The sequence below is a fragment of the Lepisosteus platostomus genome, chromosome 5, assembly GCF_059453375.1.
Source record: "Lepisosteus platostomus isolate fLepPlt1 chromosome 5, fLepPlt1.hap1, whole genome shotgun sequence".
Lineage (NCBI taxonomy): Eukaryota > Metazoa > Chordata > Actinopteri > Semionotiformes > Lepisosteidae > Lepisosteus > Lepisosteus platostomus.
This window is the reverse complement of record NC_142615.1, coordinates 18638451-18651688: the sequence shown is the minus strand read 5'-3', so window position 1 is coordinate 18651688 and position 13238 is coordinate 18638451. Positions and strand designations below refer to the sequence as shown.

General features: G+C 44.2%; 1 pseudogene; it reads left to right on the top strand.

Moving 5' to 3' along the window:
* The first annotated feature begins 2962 nt into the window (after positions 1-2962).
* Positions 2963-3081, top strand: LOC148664440 (5S ribosomal RNA; annotated as a pseudogene).
* The last annotated feature ends 10157 nt before the right edge of the window (positions 3082-13238 follow it).

The window sequence follows — 13238 nt, the reverse complement described above, 5'->3', positions numbered from 1 at the left end:
GAATTAAGTGTTGCTGTGCTTTCCCAAATGAGGCCCCATCTCTCTCTTCATCTCTGTGGTGCAGCCACAGAGAAGCTATTCAGGCAGGCTGATTTAAAGATGTTTTCTTTTGATAAGGGACAGCTCCCAAATGGGAATGCATTTAGCTTAGCCTGGCTATCATGATCAATGGGCATCCATTGGCGCCTATCTGTCTAGGGAGTGCCAGATGGACATCTGGACTGCATTCCTAAGTGTCAGGAGTAAGTGACTCATATCTCACCTTGATCAACCAATCAGGGACTGGTAGGGCAGAGTAACCCACGTGGGTCTCTGATGCCCATGAAACTTTCATCCAATAAACGAGCTGAAGTTCCTCCAGGTAAAAACAGGCAACACAAAGCTCCAAGACTATTCTAAAGGGAATTCAAAGGAGAATTCCAGGGCTGTGAGATAATTCCAGGGCGGGACGGCCTAGGAGCAGAAAGGCTCCCAAGGGCAGAACATTCTCGCAGCGCGCCTCCTGACCATCCTGAGACTCAGCCTGGACAACCACGGAACGGCCAGTGTGTCCGAGTGCCAGAACTTTGCTTTGTTCTAAGTGTCGAGAGCGGAGGTAGCCAGAGAGTAACCAAAGGATCCACCCGAGGTTAGCACCAGCAGCAAGCCTCGTGAACAGGTCGGAACTGTGGACAGCTGAATCACTATTCAGAACTATCGCTTCATCAGGAACGAACTGGTCTTCTTCCTGACTTGCTGGGACCCACAGTCATCTTTTCTCCTGTGCACAAACTTCGCTAGTTTCAGCCAAAACTAACTAGCCGGTCTTCAGAGAGCATCAGCAGCGCAACGTCTCAAGCCACACAGCACAGCCATGCACGGAGCCATTGAGCCCGCAAGAGACCTAAATCCCCAGAGATTGGATGAGTATTCCACTTCACTGCATTACTGCTCGATAATTCAATTGTTATCCCAACCAGTTGATATCAATTTAATTCCTAAGAGTTATGTTCTTGTTTTGAGTATCTAATGTAGAAGTTTTAAACAAGTTCAATTACGATTCTAAATGAATGATATACTGAACGTATGTCCTCTTGATATGTGTAACTGTAACTGAATGAATATATATCTTTTGTATTCTGATAACCTTTACGAAAAGATCTGTTAAGTTTACATGCATATTCCATATATTGATAAATGTATCCTCGTGTATTAGTACCTGTGTGTGCGTTTTTTGAGTTATATCGCATGGTTGGATTCTAAGACCATTAAAAGAATCAATTTTGTGATTTACTGCCACAATTAATAATTGTCCCAGTAAATGCCCAAACCCCTACAGAACTGGTGCCTCGTGAGAGCACACTACAACAGTGTGTGATCTCCTGTCCCAGCCTGAGGAGCAGACAGCGAGCCTGTCTCTCAATAATAATAATACAGTGTGTCATTTCCTGCCCCAACCAGAGGAACAGACAGTGAGCATGTCTCTCAACAATAATATGAATAAACTGTGTGATCTCCTGTCCCAGCCTGAGGAACAGTCAGCCCGTCTCTCAATAATAATCCTAATAATAATAAGTTTTCCTATCAGTTTTCCTATTCACCACCACACCCCCGTCTCATCCTACTTAAGCACATGTCTTTCCCTACCTCCTTGCTCAGTATTGGTTTCCCTTTCGAGCTTCCTGGTTGCCCTACTCCTTCTTCTACCTAGTGTTCTTCTTGGCTTTCCGTTTATGGTTTTTCCCCTTTTGACTACAGCTTTTCGGATCACGGCTTGGCTTCGTTACTCACGCTCTGTTTTGGATCTCTGGCTACCCCTGGACTATCGGATTGCTCTATTGTCTACGATTTCGGATCACGCTTTGACTTCGGTAACTCGTTCCCTTTTGGATCTCTGGCTTCCCCTGGACTCTCGGCTCGTTCCTTCGACTACGGCTTTCTTTGGATCACGGCTTGGCTTTGTCAGCTCCTGCAAGTGGGTTCTCTCACTGGTTTCGGTTTCTCTTACCGAATCCGTAACATATACGATGTGTGATCTCCTGTCCCAACCTGAGGATCAGACAGGAGTGAGCCAGTCTCTCAATAATAATAATACAGTGTGTGACTTCCTTTCCCAGCCTGAGGAAAAGACAGTGAGCCTGTCTCTCAATAATAATAATACAGTGTGTGTCTTCCTGTCCCAGCCTGAGGAGCAGACAGCGAGCCTGTCTCTCAATAATAATAATACAGTGTGTGACCTCCTGTCCCAGCCTGAGGAGCAGACAGCGAGCCTGTCTCTCAATAATAATAATACAGTGTGTCATTTCCTGTCCCAGCCTGAGGAACAGACAGTGATCCTGTCTCTCAATAATAATAGAACAGTGTGTGATCTCAAGTCCCAGCCAGAGGAACAGACAGTGAGCCTGTATCTCAATAATAATAATAATAATAATAATAATAATAATAATAATAATAATAATAATAATAATAATACAGTGTGTGATCTCCTGTCCCAGCCTGGGGAACACTGAGCCTGTCTCTCAAAACTAATAATACAGTGTGTCATTTCCTGCCCCCGCCAGAGGAATAGACAGTGAGCATGTCTCTCAACAATAATATTAATAAACTATGTGATCTCCTGTCCCAGCATGAGGAACAGACAGTGAGCTTGTCTCTCAATAATAATACAGTGTGTGATCTTCTGTCCCAGTCTGGGGAATAGAAAGTGAGCCTGTCTCTCAGTTATAATAATATAGTATGTGATCCACTGTCCCAGCCTGAGGAACAGACAGGAGTGAGCCCGTCTCTCAATAATAATACAGTGTGTGATCTCTTGTCCCAACCTGAGGAACAGACAGGAGTGAGCCAGTCTCTCAATAATAATAAAGCAGATTATGATCTCCTGTCCCAGCCTGAGGAACAGACAGTGAGTCTGTCTCTCAAAAATAATAATACAGTGTGTGACCTCCTCTCCCAGTCAGGCGAGTCAGGCGCCATGGCTTTCGATTGCAGCCACACCACCCTTAATGTGCCCGATCTTGTCTGATGTCGGAAGCTAAGCATGGTTGGGCCTGGTTAGTACTTGGGTGAGAGACCACCTGGGAATACCAGGTGCTGCAAGCTCTTACTCTCTCAGCCAGCAGAGGTTGCCATTGGTGCCGTAGACTTTGGGAGGAAAATTTGGAGGATGGAAAGTTGATCTATAGCCTCAGCTCTAGAGGTGTTTTGTTGCTATGGCATGTGTGTGACCCATATAAAAAAAAACCCGTTTGTAAAACGAATATCGAAGCTGCCTCTAAATCTGCAAATGAAGATGAGTCGATAAACCACTTGTTTTTCGTATAACTATACATATATTCATTTATTACTGATTTCATTCATTGAGCACAGATCCAATAGAGGTACAGCCATTCACTGTTTGACATGTCTGCACTGGTACAGAACCTAGCAATCAGAAAACGGGTGAAACTGCCTTGAGAATTAGCATACAGTACCGAGGCCCCCATGACCAAATAAAGGCTAACCTCGATAATCAGCCTAAATAATGCAGACTACAGCAAAACGACTGACTTTGAAAAGGGAATGAATGTCCGGAAGGAGTAGTGTAACCAGCTTGAAATGCTTCTCCGGACCTCTAACTAAAAGAAACCGGGAACCAGCAGTGGCATCGACTCCTTTCGAACTGGGATCCTATCGCAGCTCGTGGTGTTGTAACTCTTCCGTATCTGATATTGGACCAAGCACATCAGGGGAGAGCGTGAACGCAGTCCCCCACTACCAGAAATTATGCAGTCGAGATTCCCACATTTGGGGAATTCGCAGGGGTCAGCACAGCAATGGCCGAGTCTCGCTCTGGGTGAACCGATTTCGATTTTTAAGAACTTTATTTTCTTTTCACAAAAAAATACAGGACATCACAAATTAGAAAGCTTTACATTAATATACATATTTAAAACAGTATATATGATCACATCTCATTACATTTTGACACGGTACCAGTTACATAGCAACAATATATTTTTTGCTGGTGCAAATCACATTCTTTACTTAAACATGATAATGTTTTTCACAGTTTCTTGAGATATTGACCTATGCTCTCTATTTCCCCCAGATTTTCTGCTTCCTCCCTCCCTTCTCTCCACAGATCTCTGAGGTAATAGTTCTCTCGGGTGATGAACAGGGCCAGGCTACCTGCTGCCTTGACTGGGACCTCGATGCCTTTGAACAGCCCCATGTTCCTCACTCTCCACAGGGCGTCTTTCCCACTGTTCACCACGGCCCAGATCCTGTCAAACTTCCTCCTGACGTGTTTGACAAAAGCAGCGGTCAGGGTAAATTGGGGCGAGAGAGCTTGCAACCAATCTTCAAACTGTGCCCAGAAGGCCTTAGCAAAAAGCAGGACCACAGGAGATGGGTCACAGTCTCCTCCTCGCCGCAGCCCACCCTAACGCAGCGAGGGCTGGGGGTGAGGCCCCTACGGTTCAAGAAAGTTCGTACCTGTAAGCACTGGTGGACGACACTCCAGGCTAAATCTCTGTGAATGTTACACAGAAACTTAGAGGATGTGTGTTTCCACACCTTCCTTGTTTGGGCTGATGTTAAAATGCCCACAGGGGTGTAACGAAATCTTCCAGTTTTTGGACGCTGACATCTCGGAGGGGAATATGGCCAATTGGGCGAGATCTTAGAAAACTTTTAACTGTCCCATAAATTGCGGGGCATGTGTCAGAGAGTGGGACATCCAGCTTGGGTCTGACAGCCCACACTCTGAACACCTCCCTACCTACCCAGAGCCTGGAAAAATAAGTCCAGGTACGCACAGCACAGAGGCCAGGAAAATGGACAGCAGCTTCGTAGCAACATCTGGGACAGACTTCCCCCCTGAGGGTAGCGGCCTGTACAGTATTTCCTTTCTGAGTCTTTCCTGCTTCCCACCCCATAGAAATTGAAACATCAATCTCCTCAGCACCGCCGCAACACGGTGTGGGATTGGGAAGGTAGAAGCCAGAAAATTCAAGACAGGCAAGAGCTCAGCTTTGATGACCAGCACCTTCCCTGTCTAGTGAGGTCTCGGTCCTTCCATTGCATCAGTTTTTTGTTTAAGATTGGCAATTTGTTCTGCCAATTTACTGTTCCCATCTCTTCTCCAAAATACACCCCCAGGACCTTAATTCTCTTCTCTTGCAGCCTGAGATCATGTCCTTCTTTTGGCTCCCTCCAGTTCTGATAAAAAATCTCACTCTTAGATTTGTTAATTTTTGCAGAGGAAGCCAAAGAGAAACGATCACAGCACTGCAGAGCTCTGCTAATTGAGGCATTGCCAGAGAGGAGCAGGGTGACATCATCCATGTATAGAGATGTCTTTACCTCTCCTGCCCCACTTCCAGGCACTGGTATACCATTAATGGCCTGATCCTGGCGCAAGGCACAGGCTAAGGGCTCCATAGCCAAAACGAATAACAAGGGGGGTAATGGGGAGCCCTGCCTCACCCCTGAACAGACTTCAAAGGGGCCTGATCTATTGCCATAAACCATTACTCTGCTGTTGCTACCTGTGTACAGCAGGTTAATCCACTTTCTCATGATGGGGCCAAACTTCATGTGCTCAAGTACCGATGTTAAGTACTGCCGGTTTAGGCGGTCAAAGGCCTTTTCTAGGTCTACACCTAAAATGCACAGAGGGAGGGAGCGATCCTCTGAGTACAGACAGACATCCCTCAACAAGGCCAGGTTGTCGCTCATCAGGCATCCTGCTATCCCACAAGTCTGTTCTTTCCCTACCAGTGAGGCCACTACATTTTGTAGGAGCAGGAAAAGGGCTTTGGACAGGATCTTAGTGTCCATGCCTAACAGGTTGAAGGGTCTCCAGTTCTTTATGTCATTCTTTGCTCCTTTCTTAAACAAGAGAGAGATAGTGCCTTCTCTTAAGGAGTCAGGCAGCAATTCTGTCTTATAGCTTTCCTCGAATAGGAGCAGTAGCGGATCCTGAAGCAGATCCCAAAAGGTGCAGTAAAAGTCTTTAGGGAGCCCGTCAGCACCCGGAGTTTTCCCCTTTTGTAAGCTCTCCATAGCCTGTCTCAGCATTTCTACTGTCAAATTCCTCTCAAGTACTTCCTTATCTTCTTCACTCAAAACGTTTTCTAACTTTGATTTAAAAAAATGAATTTCTTCATCCTTTACCTCTGTAGAGCTGTACAGTCTTGAGTAGAAGGCCTCGGTGCAGGAGAGGATAGCACTCGGCTCTGTTCTCTCTCGTCCCTCCTCATCAACTACACTTTCCATGACAGACTTGGAGCCTACCACTTTCCTGAAAAAGAAGCGAGTACACTTCTCATTTTCTTCCAAGAACTGCACTCTGCTTCTTAACAGCACTCCTCGACTACTTTCTTTCGCTATGCTCCGGATGTCCTTTTTTAAGAGGGTGATATCCTCGAGCACATCGAAGCCACTGTGCAGCATCGTGTAGAGACGCTGCAGCTGCCTCTGTTTCCTGGCTAGCACTCCTCTCCGTCTGGCAGCAGCCTTCCTTCCCTCAGCCATGAAAAAGGCCTTTGTCCTCACCTTCACCTCCTCCCACCACTCTCCTACTGACCCATACAGACACTGCAAGGACAGCCACTGTGATAGTTTCTCCTTGTAGCGGGATACTACCCCCTCGTTCTCTAGCAGCTTTGTGTTGAGTTTCCAGAGGCCTGGGCCAAAGACAGTCCCGCCCTTGAGTTCCACTCTACACCCTAAAGTAGGCTGGGCAAACGATTTTTAAAATTTTTAAAAAAGAAATAAAAAACGAGATATAATGATGTGTTCCTGCTCAACTTAGACATTGCACGACTTTAAAACCTATAAAAATGGGTTTCGAGAGTTAAAAACCACTTTTTATGCGCGAAAAATGGGTGATTTTTCTTCCTCGTGATCAGCTCAGAATCTCTGTGTACGCTGTAAGGTTTTTACTTCTTAATTAAACGTTTAAAATTCACGAATTTCATAAAGACAACACACGTTTCGAAGAGAAAAAATCCCATTCTTTTCTCTTCCTGTTGTGTGAAACTCATCAGCAGGTCTTTTTTTCCCAATCAGAGGCTCTGAAAATAGCGTACCGCCCACTGCGCTCCGTCAGAGAGGGGCGCGGCACAGAGAGAGGGAGGAGGCGCGGAGCTCAGCAGCACAGAATGAACGTTCTACTGCCTGGAGCGCTTATGGCAGCGATCGCGTCTGCATTTATAACTTAGTTTTTAAAATTAATCAAGCAATATGAAGCATCTCTTTTTACTTTTAAGTAACTTAATTATCAAGCACAGCTTTCTCACCACCTAGACTACTTTTTGATACCATCCTTAGACAAAGCAGAAACTTCTTGTTCTGTCTAATGACATTACAATTGGAAAGATTACAGATTACATTCGTCTTTATTTTTGTTATGTTATACATTTTAGAAACGTTTCATCCATACAAACACCACAAAACTATTCTCGATTGTATTTCTGAATGGTATGTTACACTTAGTTCACTGTTTTAATTACAATCAATATTAAATTTAGCACTGTAATAAGTTGTTGCACTTTCCCCCGCATCTTGTAAAAATATATTTTCATTGTTCAAATATACATTAAATCTGACTAATAAGTCATATATCATATAATAAGTTAAATACAAAACTGAAGAAGAAATAGGGTTAAATATAATTCAAAATATTTTGCTAACAATGTTAACTGTTTATAAATTATAAATTGTATTAACTAAAGAGTAGGATGGCACAGTTGTTAGTATGCTTTTTGTTTTGTTTCTTTTTCATAAATACAACAGTAGTACTTGATGTCTCAGCGCCTTTCAAAATTAAATTATGCATGCAAACCTGTGAACTAGAAAGATAACTAAGATATCCATCCATTTATAATGGTGGCAAAGTGGTTAGCATTGCTATCTTGGAGCACTGGGGTCCTAGATTCAATTCCTCCCATCCTGTGTGTGTGGGGTTTGCATGTTCTCTCTGGGTTACATGGTTTTTCTCCATATGTGTGATATGACTCCCTCTCGCACTCCAAAACATACTGGTAAGTTAATTGGTTTATGGGAAAACTGGCCCTGGTGTGTGTGTGTTTGTGTCTGTCTGTCCTGTGATGGACTGGCGCTATGTCCAGGGTGTATTCTGCCTTGTGTCCTTTGCTTAATGGGATAGGCTCCAAATCCTCTGTACTGGATAAAGAGATTAGAAATAGATGGAACTATACACAGTGTTAGAAACCCACTATGAAATGGCAGCATCTCACTGAGAATAAAATATTTTATAGTGCTGGCCTTTCACCTCTCATGCACATCAGTATCCATACCTAGTTATTTAAACAAATTACCTCTAATTAAAAACATCTTAATATGCTGGCTCTGTGGATCCGCATCAGCTATGTTTGCCAATTCCTTCAATTCATGTGCATCCAACACACAGTTCAATACTAGTAACTGCACAAAATCTAAAATACAATCCTCATTTCAGTATCTATGTAAACATACAGTCTGTTAACTTCATCCTCTTCATCAAAAGTATGCCTAACCCCATTAGGAAGTGTTCCTGTTATCAGTGTATTCCTTAGCTTTCCCAAAATTATCTTCTTCTTACCAACATCTCTAGTCTTTTATCCTGCAATAACTCAGCCAACACTTAAATCCCCAAAAGCTGCTTGTGTTAATTTCTTTAAATCACAAATATCATGTGTAAATACTGGCCATTTAATACTCTGCATTGTGGGATAATAGTTTATTTTAAAGGGAACTAGAGAAATTAAGAAAGGCTTTTTTTCCTAGAATTAATAAATGCACATCCTGTTCACTGGGGAAATTAAATCCACACTGAGCAATCTTCAATATGTTCAGAATATGACAGCAAGAATCCTATCAGGGATGCATTACACCTGTTTTCAAGTCCTTGCACTGGTTACCTATCAGGTTTCGAGTCAACTTCAAATTCCTCATCCTCATTCTGTACCTACAGTATATGGCTTATTATCTGTCTACTCCCCCACCTTTGTCCTTTTGACTCTGGTCTTCTAGCTGTCCTCAAGAACATCTACATTCTGTGGGTGACAGGGTCTTCTCTAGCTGCACCCCAGAGCTCTCAATTTGTATTCCCAGTGATATCAGTCACGTACCCTGAGTGCATTTAAATCTAACCTCAGAACCTTTCTTTTCAGAAGACTTAGTGTCTGTATCTGCTTCATTTTCTAATTTTGGTAGCACCTCTAACTGCTTGTCTTTCTTATATGTATTTACTTTGTAATCTGAGGTCCTTTTATCTGTTTTTACATCTACTGTATTGCTTTGAGATGCCACCTTTAATGGTAATATATAAAATAAAGTTTTTTTATTATTGTTATAGGGAAACATGATCAGATTTTCCCTGGTTCAGAAAAAAAGATCTAAAGTATACTAGTTTGTCACTCTTCTCATTCCCTTTGCTAAATGACTTTTCATACTAATCTGATCAATCTAACTGCCAGTTTTCTGTGCTTTCTCTATCCTGCTAGATTTGCAATTATTCTGAAAATTTTCATCTTGAAATAACTCAATTCTAAATACCCTTTTCACTGTTAACATCTTATAGCAACTCTGCGACAAAATATACACTTAGCTCAACCTGACAGTTCATCCTGCTACCAACATTAAATAAAACGAATCTTAAGATTTCTATATTTATGTCTTTATTTAGTGGTTTCATTAGTGACAAAGGCTAAACTTTCTTGGAAAAATGTCTTTTATGTGTTGCGGAAAAAACTGACTTGCTTTAACAAAATATGTTTACAAGTCCTTTCACCTGGCAGTTTACCTAAATGCCCAACTATCTGAGAAGCCCTCCATGAAACCATAGTTGCTATTAATTTATTTAGGGCTCACTGACAGAATTGCTGTTTTTTATGCATGCTAATTTCTGATTCCTCACTCTGTTTCATGTTTATAGATAAGACTATTGATCGCGAAGGGAAATTGATGTACATGTTTACATGTTCTTTTGTAACATACACCTTTTTGTGATTTTTCTGTATATCTAAGCAAGTGTTCCTGCATCCCTCTTCTGTACTATAGGCATGGCTTTTATTCTGTTTGCTCCATTTCTAAAACGTTTTGCTCATGTGCATTTTTGTATTTTTTTACACCTCTAGCACTTTCACGTCCTGAATTTTCATTTGCCTTAATTTGTAGAATGAATTTGAGTTTTAGCCTTAAAAATCTTAAGTTTTCACTATCTTTTGTTTCTTGTCCTACAACTGTTATTATTGATCACCATGACTTCATTCAGCCTTTCCTGAACGTCTATGACAGGCAGAGAGAGTGCTGTTTCTGGTGCGATCTTTTGCAGCTGACATTTCACTGTTTTAAACGAACAAGAAATTAGATTGATCATAAATCACTTATTCTCTATAAATACAGCGTAATTGCCCTCCGAAAATCCTCTTTTTCTTGTTCGTTTTAGAGACCTTGATCGAAACTGATTTTAGATGTCAGAAAGGATTTATTTTCTCTGTATTTCCTACATTGCTTTGTCGAGATTTTAACTTTATATTTAGGCTCAGATTTCAACTATAAATCGTACACTAATTAAAAGCAGTAAATACTGATGTTTTGCTCCCTCTTACCACAAAAATATATATGTTTTGTAGCTGGGATGAACGTTATTTCGTATGCGTAGCTACTGCGATTTGGACACGAAGCGGTTAAAGATGGCGGCAAATCAGGCACCCAAAGAGGGGGGGGGGGGCGTCTTCTCGCCTCCATAACTAAAATGCCAAATAGGAGTGGCTTAAGCGACATACGCAGTCGTGTAACTGACAGTTTGAGGTAGCCTATCGTGTAAATTTCGCTTTGTTGCTGATAGGTTAAGCTTTCGAAACTCTGCCCCAAAGTCATGTGACTGATTTTTCGCCCTGTTTCGTTGGTTAAACGCAATGATCACAAGCACCACCATGGTTACTGGGATGTGTAGTTTTTAATTCCGTTTGAATTATAACTGTACGTACTGTCTTCATATTTGGCCAGGGCTTTAAAGAGAAGGCGCGCCAAAAAATTTCGGTGCCGTCGTCTCCGCTTTAAAGGTACCCCGTGCTGGAAGAATTTGACCTCGGAACGTTTGCCCAGCGTACCTAAAGCCTGATGATCTGAGAAGAAGACAGGCTGAAGAGTGACCCCAACAACTTTCACTCTCTCTCTGAGACAAAGCAATAGTCAATTCTGGAGCTGCTATTCCTCCCTGACCATGTATATCCTGCTGTTGTGGGATATATACATCTATATGTGTCTGAGAGTTTAAAGTCTTGAACTAAGTTTTGCAGGGCCAGTGAGCTGGAATCCAATTTTATTGGCCTTTTGGCTAAGATCAAGTTCAAGTGGCATGCCCGCAGTTCTTGTCTTTCCAAAGTTCTAGAAGGCGATCGAAGATCCTGAAGAGCGCTTGAGCTGGTATCACCCTAGGTTGAGCCCAGGGGGTTAAGGCCAAGCAGCAGCTGAGCTGGGAGGGATCCGGCAGCAATGTTCTCCCTCTCTCTCTCTCCTCCTGCGCCTGCACCTAGCTGGGCTTTGCCCACAAGGACAAAGGCCAGGGCTCCCTCACTGCTCCTTTAGCAGCTAAACCCTCCTCTCCACAGGACCTTGCTCTCTCTCTTTCTCTCCTTTTTTCTTTTTTCTCCTTTCCAGATGGCAGACAAGAAGACACTGATCCGGTTCCACTGGACCAAGAAAACAGAGACGATGCTAACTGCGAAATCCATTTTCATTACCTTCCTAAGAGGGATCCTGCAGTTGGTGGCCGGAGATCTCTACTGCCTGCAAGACAACAAGGCAGAGAGATACATGGAGGCCTACATGGCCACGGACGCCTCATATGAAAAGGCAACGAAAATGATCAAATGAAAAAGGTAAGCACCCCGGTTTCTCTGATTTCAGGCCGGAGCCTATGAGGAAGACAAACCAGAGGACCATTAAAAGTCCTCACATACAACCCCTACGTACCAATGGAACTGGTAACAGCGTACCTAGGGAGGTATGTAACTGTGGTGGACAAACCGACGGAGATCAGGGACAGTTGTGGCGTCTGGTACAGCAAACACCTGTACCGAGTCCTCCTGAAAGAGGACCTAGAGGGCGTAGACGGTTTCCAGCACCCCCCGGCCCACTTCAACATCGGAGCCGACAGGGGGTAGCTTTACTACCCCAGGATGCCGGATTTCTGCAAGAAGTGCAGACAGTCCAGCCACAAAGAGAACACGTGTGACATCGTCAGATGTCACAACTGTAACAAAGAGGGGCACCTGGCAAAAACCTGCCGGGCAGCCAAAAAGTGCGATGGATGCGGCGCCGAGGGACACCTCCTTCACTAATGCAAGGTAAGCAAACCTTCCTTTGCGCAGGTGGTGGAAGCCGACCGGCAGAAACCGGTCTCAAGACAAAGGGAGAGAGGTGAGAACAAAGAACCCGCACCTCCCCCGCAGAGAACCGAAACTGCCGAGGCCACACCCCCAGCCGCACCAGTGCCTCAAGATGGCCGCCAGGACAACGGACAAAATGGCTGACCGGAGGAAGGGCCCTGGATAACTCCCAGCAAGAAGGGAAAGAGGATCCACCTTCGGAAGGACAAAAGAAAAGAGTGGTAAGGGAGAACTGTTTCCTCCTCCTAGAGGAAACGGAACTTTCTTCCCCCGAGGCCCAGGAACAACCGGAGGAGGCAGCCCAGGAAATGGAAACCCTCCCCCCCCAGGGCCCACGGACAACAGGAGGAGGCAGCCCAGGAAGAGGTTACCCCCTCCCCCGAGGCCCAGGGACAACAGGAAGAAGCAGCCCAGGAAGAGGTTACCCCCTCCCCCGAGGCCCAGGGACAACAGGAAGAGGCAGCCCAGGAAGTCGGAACCCCCTCCCCTGAGGCCCAGGAACAACAGGAAGAGGCAGCCCAGGAAGTCGGAACCCCCTCCCCCAAGGCCCAGGAGCAACTGGAGGTCCCCGAAACTCCTGGAGAAAGGGAAGAAAAAAGCCTTCCCGAAATGGTGGTGGAGAGTATCCTCAAGGAAGACGAGGATTACTTTGAAGCCGCCCTGGAGCCGGGACTGATGGTAGGGCTGGACCTGTCCAGCATGTTTACCTTTCAGTCCCCAGCGAGACCTGGAGGGAGCCCAGCATATTCCCCCCAGGACCCAAACAAGAGGAGTTACATCTAGGCTAAACAGTGCCCAGATGTAGAATCCCAAGTTTTCCCCACTGTAAGCACAAAGAGAGGAGGTTCAACTTTCACTTGTTTAATCATGACT